Raw genomic sequence first — 12737 nt, 5'->3', positions numbered from 1 at the left:
TAGTAATCAAAATTTAATCATTCTCTTGAATTTTAAAATAAGCAACAACAATTAAAGTGAAGCTCTGTTCTGGATGACTTGCCATAGAGTCATTTCTCCCCACTCTTCCCTGCTAAGTACAACTATAAACCTTGGGGCAAAAAACCTCAAGATGCAAAGGAGCATGTTGAAAGGTTAGAGGAAGGTGAGCTAGTTTGGGATCCCAGAACTGGAGGAACAACATAGAAGCAGGGCATCTTGTATCCAATCTTCCCAACAGAAGAAGGCAACTCAGGCTTGGTATTCCCAGACCCTCAACCTGGCAACATAAAGCAGCCCAGTTAGGCTCATTCCTCCATCAGATCAAATGGTAGAAGTCCCTCTGACAATGCCAAGGGAGCCTGCAGTGTTGGTAAACAGTCCATGTAAGCTAAATATTTGTTCTCAATAGTATATATAGGATTTCAGATAAAAGTTAACTATTTTCTGATTAAATGTGTTTGAGTCTTTGATTAGATTTCTAAAACCAAGAGCCCTCATTAAAAAAGCAAAGAGCTAAACCAAGTTCTCCCCTCCCCCACCAGACCTGAGACACCCATCTCCTGCTGAGAGACACTGGGTGGTAATTTGGCACCGACAAGAGGGATTCTGCCACACACAATAACATGCCTGGCCCAGAAAGCATTCTTTGTCCCTGTGGGCCAGAGACTCCCTTTCTTCACCTTCACATACCAGGCGGCCCTGCCTGAAGAAATCCCTTTGATCTCCTCAGGCAGCACTATCAGGGACTGGGGGGGAGGGAGCCCCAGCATCATCAAATAAACCATACACACCAGAAGTACTTAAAAGGCTCTGAAACTTAGCTGGGTGTGGTAGTACACGCCTTTAATTATAGAGGCACAGGAGGCTGAGGCAGGAAGATTGTGAGTTCAAAGCCAGCCTTAGCAACTTAGCAAGGCCCTAAAAAATTCAGCGAGACCATGTCTCTAAATAAAATATGTTTTTATAAAGTACTGGTTAAGTGCTCCTGGTTTCAATCCCTGGTACAAAAAGGGGAGGGTGTTTGGAAACTTAAGCTATCATTGAAACCACAGTCCCCAAGAGTAGAATAGGACCTGCATGCTAAACCTAAACAACGTTACTGCCTGCTAAAATAAAATATTTAAATAGGACCTAGAGTCTCCTAATATGATAACAAAAATGTCCAGGATACAATTTTAAAAATCACCTATCATAGCAAGAGCCAAGGAAATCATGACTTGAATGAAAAAAGAATCTACTGATGCCAAAAAAGAGATGAATATGATGTTTGAATTATCTGACAAGTAATTTAAAGCAGCTATAATAAAACAGTTTCAGGCTGGGGTTGTGGATCAGTGGTAAAGCACTAGCTTAGCACGTGTGAGGCACTAGGTTCAATCCTCAGCACCACATAAAAATAAATAAAGCAAAATTATAAAAAAAGTTTCAACAAGCAATAACAAATTCTTTTGAAACAAATAGAAAAATCTCAGAAGAGAACTACAAGTTTTATTTTTAAAAAGATTGAAATAGAAATTTAATAAATGAAAAGTACAATACCAACATTTTTAAACTGGTCAAATAGACTTTATGGTACAGCCAATATTTTAGTAGGTAGAATCAGTGAACTTGAGGACAAATTAGTAAAATAATCTGAAAAATAGAGAAAATAGATTGGGGAAAAATATGAATAGACTCTCTGAGATCTGTAGGACAATAATAAAAGATCCAACATGCATATCATCAGAGTTCCAGAAGAATAGGAGAAAGACTACAGTGCTAAAAGAATATTGTGACTAAAAACACACCATGTTTGGCCAAAGATAACACACAGATTCCAGAAGCTGAACAAACCTTGAACAGAATACATCCAAAAAAATCTGTATCAAGACACATTACAGATAAACCTATGAAAAGTAAGGACAAAGATAAAATCTTGAAAATATCAAGAAAGAAATGAAGTATTATCTATTAGGGAACACCAATCAGAACTACCATAGATTATTTCATATCTGAAACAAGGGGGGCCAGAAGGAATTGGTACAATATTTTTCAAGTTCTTAAAGAAAAGAACTGTCAGCCTAAAATGTCCTTCAGAAATTAAAAGGAAGTCAAGACATTTGCTGATGAAAAAAAACTAAGACAATTTGTTGCTATCAGCCTTAAACTTAAATATTGGATGAAGGGAATTAATTCTTCAAATAGAAAGGAAACTATAAAAGAATCATACAGCATCAAGAAGGAGAAAGTGAAGATACATGGTGTATACAATAGACTATCCTCCTCATAAATTTTATAAATTATATTTGATGATTAGAAGAAAAAAAGTCATAACACCACCTGATACTTAAGACAATGATATTTTAAAACAATGAGATTAAAGGGACCTAAATGGAAGTATGCTTTCTACATTTTACTCAAAGTGGCAAAATTTTGATACCAGTAGACTACGATGCATTGCATATCTATGTTGTAATGCCCAGAGAAGCCATTAAGAAAGCTATGCCAAGAGATATATCCAGAAACACTATAAATAATTCTAGGTGGATTCCTTTAAAAGTTCAAGTAACCCACATGAAGGCAAGAACAGGGAAATTAAAGAATGAGAAACAATAAGAAAATAAATGAAAAACAGCAGACCTTGGCTCTAACATACCAGTAATTATTTTAAATGAAAATGGCTTGAATACACCAATAAAAAGGAAGAAATTGGCATAGTAGATCTAAAAACTGACCCAACTATAAGTGGTTTATAAGAAACTCCACCTCAAACTCAACGGCATAGGTAGATTGAAAGTGGATGGAAACAGATATACTATGTAAACATCAGTAAGAACAATTAGGAAAGCCTATTAATATAAAATAAACTTTGAAGAAAAGGAAATTGCTAGAAACAGAGAAAGATATTATATGATGGTGAAAGGGTAAAAATACTAAGAATATACATGTACCCAACAAGAGAACCTCAAAATGAGTGAAAAATAAACTAATAGAGCTGAAAGGAGAGATGGACTATTATCATTAAAGACTTCAACACTTCTCAGAAATTGATGGAATTACTTAAAAGAAAATCAGAGGGAGATACAGTAGATCAATATAATCCATGTGTCTCAAAGGGGGTCTCTAAGACTATTCTAAAAATACATGGAAATGAATGAAAAGCAAAATACAACATAGCAAAATATGTGGAATGCAGCTAAAGCAGTGCTGAGATGGAAATTTATAGCACCAAAATCTTATGTTAGAAAAGAGAAACAGTCTTGAATTAATAACCTAAGTTACCTCAAGAAACTAGGAAGAATAAAATAAGCCCAAAGCAAGCAGAAGGAAGAAAATAATTAAAAAAGCAGAAATCAATAAAAATAAATAATGATAAAAATGAGTGAGATAAAATTTGAGGTCATAAAAAACAAAATTGACAACATTTTAGTACAACTGATAAAAATTAAGATAGAGAAGAAACAATTCACCAAAATCAGGAATGATACAGAGGATATCACTACAGATATTGAAATGATAATAAAGGAATACCACAGATGATTTACAATAATAAATTCAACAACTTGGAAGAAATGGAACAATTTCTCCAAAACCACAAATTACCAAAATTCAACCAACATGAAATAGATAATCTGAAAAGTCCTATAATCACTAAAGGAATTAAATGTGTAATTTTTAAGTTCCCTCAAAAAGAAATATCCAGGGGCTGTGACTGTGGCTCAGTGGTAGAATGCTTGCATGGTACACGTGAGGCACTGGGTTCAATCCTCAGCACCACATAAAAAGAAAAAATAAAGACAATGTCTCCATCTACAACTAAAGAAAAAAAGAAAAAAAGAAATATCCAGCCTAGTTTCACTGTTGAATCTACAAGATATTTAAAGAAGAATTAACACCAATTATACATATTTTTTTCCAAAAAATAAAAGAGAAAGAAAAATTTCCAACTTATAGTATGAGGCAAATATTATCTTGAGTCTAAACCTAGATAATAGTACAAAAAAGGAAAACTACATACCTATGTTGTTCATGAATTTGGACACAAAATTCTCAACAAAATAGCAAATGGATTCCAGTAAGTTATAAAAAGACTACACCATTACCAATTGGAATTCATCCCAGATGTGAAAGGCTGATTCAACATTAACAAACAAATATATATATATATATATANATATATATATAATCAACATATTAAAAAAGAAAGATCAGTATTAACTGATTTGAAACATTTGACAAAATTCAGTACTCATTCATGATTTAAAAAAAAAAACTCTCAACAAGTTAGGGGCAGAGGGAAGTTCTCTCCCATTAACAAGGTATTTACAGTAAACCTACAGATGATATCATGCTTAATTATGAAAGACTGAATGCTTTCTCCCTAAGATCAAGAACAAGATAAGGATGTCTATTCTCACCACCAGTACTCAACATAGTACTGAAAATTCTAACCACTGCAATAAAGCAAGTAAAAGAAATAGTCTTACATGTTGAAAAGAAACAAACAAATCTATTCCTATTTGCAGATGTCATTGATGCCTATATAGAAAATACCAAGGAATCTCTATTTTTAAAAAAGTCCTCTTAGAACTAATAACTATAATAAGTAAGTTCAGGAGAGTCACAGAAAATCAGATGAGCAAAAAATACCAATAATATTTCTATATGCTCACAATTATCATATGGAAACATATATTTAAAACATAATACCATTTACAGTTATTCAAAGAAAATGAGACACTTGGGGTTAAACTTATCAAAATATGTACAGACTTTGAGTACTGAAAATTACACAATGCTGATTAAAGAAAATAGAAGAGTGCATTAATAAATAGTGACATATTCCATGTTCACGGATTGGAAGACTCAACATAATAAAAAATGTTACTTCTCCCCAAGTTGATCTACAGAGTTAAAGCAATTCCTATCAAACTACCAGCAAAATTTTCTATAGATGTAGAAAGGGTTACTCTAAAATTTATATGGAAGGGCAAAAAAAGTAGAAGAGCTAAAACTATTTGAAAAAAGAAGAGGAAAGTGGGAGGAATCACTCTATGTGACATTACTGCTTACTATATAGCTACAGCAATCAGTGGGAACAGAATGAAGAATCCAGAAATAGACCCACACAAATATGACCAACTGATATTTTACAAAGGTACAAAAGTCACTGAAAAGTAGACAGGTAGCCTTTTCAATACCTCTGGAGCATTTGGACTTCCATGGGCAAAAATAAATTTATTTAATAAAACAAAATACTTGTTCTATGAAAGTCATTGTTAAGAGGATGAAAGGAGCTGGGCATGGTGGTGCATGCCTATAATCCCAGCTATTTGGGAGGCTGAAGCAGGAGAAAAACATAAGTGGGGCCCTAAGCAACTTAGTGCGGCCCTGACTCAAAATAAAAAAAAAATTAAAAAGTCTGGGGACTTAGTTCAGTGGTAAAGCACCCCTGGGTTAAGATGAAAGGACAAGATTCAGACTGAGAGAAAATATTTGCAAACCACATATCTGACAGAGGATTAATATCTAGACTTTATAAAAAACTCTCAAAATTAAACAGTAAAAAACAGATAATTATAAAATGGACAAAAGACATGAACAGATATTTCACTGAAGAGGATACAGATAATAGGTATATAAAAAGATGCTCAATATCATTAGCTATTATGGAAATGCAAACAAATGAAAATCACAACAAACTATCACTATACACCTATTAGAAAGACTAAAATAAAAATGGTTCAAACACCAAATACTGGCCAATATGAAGAGAAACTAGATCAGTTTGGTGGGAACCGTTTGGTGGTTTCTTAAAAGCTAAGCATACAATTACCTTATGACTCAGCAATTGAGCTTTTGGGCATCTATCCTAGAGAAACAAAAGCTTATGTTTACATAAAAACCTGTATGTGAATATTCATAGCAGCTTCATCTATAATAATCTCAAACTGCAAACAGTCTATATGTACTCCAACAGATGACTAGTAAAATTATGGCATGTACATCCTCTGGAATACTACTCAGCAATGGTAAGGAATAAATTATTGCTAAACAGTAAAGTGGATGAATTTCCAGTATATTATGCTAAATGGAAAAAAAAAACAATCTCTAAAAGTTGATTCCATCTGTATAACACTTTTTGGAATAACCACATTGTAGAGATAGAGAAGAGAGTGGTGGTTGCCAGTTAGGGATAGGGTGGAATAGAGGTGGGTGTGGTCATGAAAAGACAATAGGAGAGATACTTGTGGTAATGGAAATGCTAAGTATCTCAATAGTTCTATGGATATAAAAACCTGTTCATGGAATAAAACTGCTTAGAACCAAACAGGCACACACAAAAGGGTACAAATAAAACTGGAGCTATCTGAATAAGATTGGTATTGTATCAATGTTAATGCTCTGGTGGTGATATCACGTTATAATTTTTTAAAACAATATTTACTTATTTATTTTTAGCTATAGGTGGACACAATGTCTTTATTTTTTACCTTATGTGATGCTGAGGATCAAACCCAGACTCTCATGCATGCTAGGTGAGTGCTCTACCACTGAGCCACAACCCTAGCCCCTCACATTATAATTTTACAAGACATTACCATTGGGGGAAACTGGGCAAAGGGTAAAAAGGACCTCTATGTATTATTTCTTACAGCTGCATGTGAATATGTAAATGTCTCAAAATAAAACACTTTATGAAGTGGGAGACACAGAGCCACAAAACATAACTGACAGCCCAGAATCTATTAAATATCAGCAAATTATTTGCTAAAATAGCCAGCACAAATCAATGAACAAGGGAGTTCATACTAAGTAATGTTGAGATAACTGGACAACTGCTTGGGGGAAATGAGACAATTTAAGTCCCATCTTAGAACAAATACCAAAAATTTCTGAATGAATATAAGTGGAATTATTTAGGGTACACTATTTTTTACCCAGATAATGGGAGACATCAGAACACGGAAGATTGATACATGAAACATTACAAAGATTAAAAACTAGGCTAGGGCTGTGGCTCAGTGGCAGAGCGCTTGCCTAGCATGTGTGAGGCACTGGGTTTGATCCTCAGCACCACATAAAAATAAATAAATACAAAATAAAGTCCATCAACAACTAAAAAAAATTTAAAAAGATTAAGAACTTGGGGCTGAGGTTGTGGCTCAGTTGTAGAGTGTTTGCCTAGCATGTGTGAGGCACTGGGTTTGATCCTCAGCACCACATAAAAAACATAAATAAAATAAAGGCATTGTGTCCATCTACAACTACCAAAAAAAAAAAAAACTAAAAAAAAGATTGAAAACTTATCTACATAATAGCCAAAACTCATGAAATGAAAATAAAATGAGGAATATATTTGTTATCATTATGGAATACATTTATTGTGTATTAAATAAGGATACATGTATACTAATAAGATGCAAACACTATAATTTAACTAAAAACTGGATGAAGACAATAAACTGACAATTCCCTTTGAGATATAAGTAGTGAGCACACAAAGATGGCCCACCTTCCTAGTAATCAGAGTAATACATTTTCAAAATGAGATAAATAGTACTCATGAGGCATCTACTATCTTGGATTCCATATTTGGAGTAGTAAGCAGAATATCCTTCTTCAAATCAAGTCTGTCAACACGTAAATGTTTCTGTGTCTGCCCCAGAAATATTATAGCTGTGTATTTATTCTGAGAAATAATTATTAATGGAAAACATTTATATATACAAAGATACTAATTGTAAGTGTTCTTTATAACAGCAGAATGTAGAATTATTCTACACTTTCAATAATAGAGGAAAAATCAAGTATCTGATACTGAATTCACTTAATAAAATTGTATACAACCATTGAAAATGTTTATCGTGATTACGTGATATTATTAGAATGCAGTGGGAAATACTTATTATTTAAAGGTATTATGAGACAAAAGAAGGACTAAAATTATATGTGATATTATTTCAGTTGAGTAGATACTATAAAGAGAAACATTTGAACAAAATATACAGATTATTGAAGGTGGTTATGATTGAATGTTTACACTGAAGCTAGAATAGCCTTTTATGCTTATAATTGCTAAATGAGCATTATAATGAACAATTCATTTTAAAAGCATAAATTACATGTAATCTGCAGTACTTTTACATAACTGTAAATTTTTCTAAAGCAGTAAGATATTTTTCAAAAGGCCATTTCTATCTCATCTAAAATTTCTCTTCTTCAAAATCCAAGGATCTATATAATAGAAGGTATGAGAGATAATCCAGGATAGTGATGGTCCACAATTTATGCTACATTCCTGTCAAATTTTTGGACCTTCCATTTGAGACAGGATGTCAGTGAATGAGAAACCAACTCTATCCCCTCATCCCTGCTACCACTATCTTGACTCAAGCCTTCATCATTGCAACAGCCTCTTGTGGTGCTGGGGATTGAACTCATAAGCTTTGTGCATACAAGGCAAGCACTCTACCAACTGAGCTATATCCCCAGCTCTTGCAACAGCCTCTTTTATCTGGTCTCCCGTCTGTCCATCTCACCTCCCTCTGCATGGACCAACAGAGTTCCTCAATTCAACTCTTCCTTTGTCACTCCATTGTTTAACATTATCTAATTGTTCCCAAAAACTAGAAGAAAAAGCTCCTACTGTGAACTGTGCTACTATAAATATTGGAATGCAAATATCACTATAATATGTGGATTTTAACTCTATCAGATGAGTCCCAAGGAGTAGAATTAGCAGGGTCATATAATGGTCCTATTCCTAGTCTTTTTTTTGTTTGTTTGTTTTGTTGTTTTGGAGGAGCCTCTATACTCTTTTCTGTAGTGGTTATACTAATTTGCAGCCTTACCAACAATGTATCAAAAGTGTTCATTTCGCCCCACATGCTTTGCCATCACTTATTATTATTTATATCCTTGATGCTTGCCTTCTAACCTGGGTGAGATGAAATCTCAGTGTAGTTTTGATTTCCATTTTCCTTCTTGTCAAGGATGCTGAACATTTTTTCATATATTTGTTGGTCATTTGCATTTCTTCTTTTTTTGGGTGGGTACCAGGGATTGAACTCAGAGGCACTTGACCACTGAGCCACATCCCCAACCTATTTTGTATTTTTGACAGGGTCTCACTGAGTTGCTTAAAGCTTCGCTTTTGCTGTGGTTATCTTTGAATTTGCAATCCTCCTGCCTCAGCCTTCCGAGCCACTGGGATTACAGATGTGTGCCACCATGCCCAGATTGCCATTTCTTTTTTTAAGAAAAGTCTAGTTCATTTGTCCATTTATTGATTGGTCTATTCGGGTTTTTGTGCTAAGTTTTGAGTTCTTTATATATTCTAGATATTAATCCTCTGTGTGAAGAGTACCTGGCAAAGATTTTCTCCCATTCTGTAGGCTCTTTTCACGCTTTTAATTGTTTCCTTTGCTGTGCAGAAGCTTTTTAATTTGCCATCCTATTTACTGATTTTAGGTGTCCATCAACAGATGAATGAATAAAGAAAATGTGGTATATAACACACAATGGAGTTCTACTCAAAGATTTTCTTTTGCTAGTAAATAGATGGGACTGGATAACATCATGCTAAGTAAAATACACCAGACTCAGAAAGTCAAGGGCCAAAAGTTTTCTCTCATGTGGAAGCTAAAAAGAAAAAAGGAATAAAAAAGGGAGTCTCGTGAAAATAGCAGGGAGATCAGTAGAGTAAGGGGGGAGGGTTCTGGAGGGAGGAAAGAACCGTGGAATGAAATGGAGCAAATTATGTTATATGCATTTATGAATATGTCACAATGAACCCCACTATTACGTATAATTACAATGTACCAATTTAAAATAAATAGAAGGAAGACCAGCAGAGTAGTAGGGTGTTAGAGAGAGGCAGGAGGAGAGGGAAAGGGAAAATACTGAGAATAAAATGGAGCAAATCATGCTATATATATTTATGAATGTGTCCAATGAACCTACTATTATATATAACTATAATGCACAAATAAAAATACATATAAAAAGAAAAGCTCAGGGCTGGGGTTGTAGCTCAGGGATAGAACTTGCATACGTGAGGCACTGGGTTTGATCCTCAGCACAACATAAAAATAAAATAAATAAAATAAAGGTAATGTGTCCATCTACAACTAAAGAAATATTTTAAAGAAAAAGAAAGAAAAGCTCCTTTACAGGGCAGACTAAGGGCCTCATGTGACCTCTAGCTTCCTTTTTCCTTCTCCTCTTCTATTCCTTACAGCCTCTACTACAGATTCACAAAATACTTGCAGCTTCTAGAAAATTCTGCATCCAGGCTTCAGTGCCTATGGTTCCCCTCATGTACAATAGCTTTTCCTTACACTGGAAAACGTGTGTCCATCTCTAAGCACTCAGTAACTGACACATCTCTGTGCAACGTTTCCTGACTTCTCTGCCCCATGCCATTCCCCACTCTTCTCATACAGCAAAAAGCCCACTTGCTAGGTGTTCACCTAGTCCATTTCAAAACTCATCATGTACAACATAATATCACAATGTATTATTAACAGTTTATTTACTCATATGTCACTGACCATATATTAACCATCTCTCTAACTGAAGTCTTTTGCTCAGTGACTGGGTAACCAGTAGGTGCTTAGTAGATGTTTATTGGATAAATGAATGAATCTGGTAAGCATGTGAAACTAGATTTGAGGAGATGCTGTGTTAGAGAAGAGGGTATAGATAAAAGAGGGTATAGATGGGAAATTTCCTTGGTCATTATTTAAAAATCACCAAATATTAGAATTTCAGATCTTCAAAAACCACCCTGACCCACCCTAGTAGATTCTGTTGTTGTTCTTTCCTGCTCTTGGGGAATGTTCTTCCTTCCCTCCACTTTACTAGGTACACCTTTAACTGTATGAACATGATCCTTCCACATTAATTTCAGTCCCAAAGCACCCTCTGTCCCCCTTCCTAAGCCCAGTCCTGCTCTTCATAAACTCCTTCCTCTTTTATTCCTTTCCTCTGCGAGAGCAGCAGCTATAGAAATGCAAAAGGGTGCCACTGTACATTTCTTTGGGAATGGGGGCCATGGTGCCTGTTTATTATGCATTAATCTGAATCAATAAAATAGTTCCTGAGAACCTAAGCACCTCAAAGGGCAGCAAATATGAATCACAACTGCCAGCAAGGATCAAACATTAACCCAGGGTTGTGATGAGGCCAACAAAAGAAATAGGCTAGTAATTGCCTTTCAGGATATCAATCCCTAACTTATACACACATACACTCTCAACACACACAAAACCTTTATGGATCTTTCATCCATGAACTTGCCCAATTATAATTGCCCAGCTGTGTCTTTAGTTGTATTCAGGCTAGGTCCTGGCAACTGAGACCTCACATGCCTGATCCAAGAATTCTGACCAGTTATGAGATCTATAGAGAAAGTCTTTGTTACTGAAATGGTTGAAGACACAGTCATAGACAAATATTTCCACAGGTACCATTACTTACTCAGGGCTCATTTAAAACCTCCAAAGCCTGAGTGAAACAAGCAGGAACTGGTACATGCTGTTGATAATCATTATTATCAGTTCTCAAACTTGCATTGTGTATCTTTCTGCCCCTGTGCAGATTGGGTTCTTAATTTAACTCTTCTTTTTCATAACAGGAAATTCTGCTAGAAGGATTGGTACTACCAGGGCTGACTTCCAGTAGAACCTTTAAGAGGTTCATAGAAATTTTAAAAATCTTTTAAAATCAGAAAGAAAAAAACTTTTAGATTGAAGTAACAGTTTTAACACATAATGCTAATATATTCATCTTTTGCCAATGCAATTGTAAATGTAACTTTTCATACCTTTTATGGAGGAAGGAGTCCACAAAGGCAAAAGTGTTCACGAAAGTCATCATTTGGCCCTGGTTACTACCACACTAGGCTTGCCTCATATCATGGTTATAATACAGCCTTTCAAATACAAGTTTAAATTTCCGTACTAGTTAAAAACCATGCAGGAGGTTCCCTAGGTATTTCACAGTCTTGTGGCCACCCCAAATTCTACAAGAGGGAAGTCATGATGAATACACACAGCGTTGGGAATTGAGGGGGTTTAAGCATACAAAGAACAGATAGATTCAACTGTTCTCTGTTCTGATGAAAGTAATTCCTGCTCTGCCATTCTCTCTGAAATATCTTCATCCTGCTTTGATTAATAGAAAAAAATCTTTACATCTTTAGGGAGTCATTAAACCAACGTAGTTGCTTCCTTTGCTTTTGTAAAACATTTTAAAGATTTAACTTTTAATGATCAATAATACTATTGATACATATTATTTATTTACTGATCACCATCTCTTCAGTTCCTAGCCCCATGACTGGCAAACACTAGGTGCTTAATAAATGTTAGACTAACATGTGACTCATTCCTTGGGTAGAAATTAGATTCTGTCCATGGACTAATTTTGTCTTGACTAATCTCTCACTTTGCAAGAACAATCTTCGATCGGTATCACAATCCGCATTTTAGGGTGATCGCCTGGCCCTTCCCACCTCCCTAGCCTCCTGGGCTCTGTTCCTCTCTCTTCTTCATCCAGGGGTCTGGAATGGTCCCCAGCCTGCCGGGAGGCAGCAGGGTCCCTGATCCTCCTATCCTCCTATCCTCCAGCCCCCAGCCCAGGGCTCCCCTTCCTCTTGCCACCCCGCGCCGCCCACAGCCACGCCCTCCCCGTGGGCGAGATCACCTGTCCCTCCTCCGCCACCGCCTCCT

Source organism: Marmota marmota, unplaced genomic scaffold, assembly GCF_001458135.2.
Source record: "Marmota marmota marmota unplaced genomic scaffold, marMar, whole genome shotgun sequence".
NCBI classification, from domain to species: domain Eukaryota; kingdom Metazoa; phylum Chordata; class Mammalia; order Rodentia; family Sciuridae; genus Marmota; species Marmota marmota.
Note: the sequence above shows the minus strand (reverse complement) of the source record.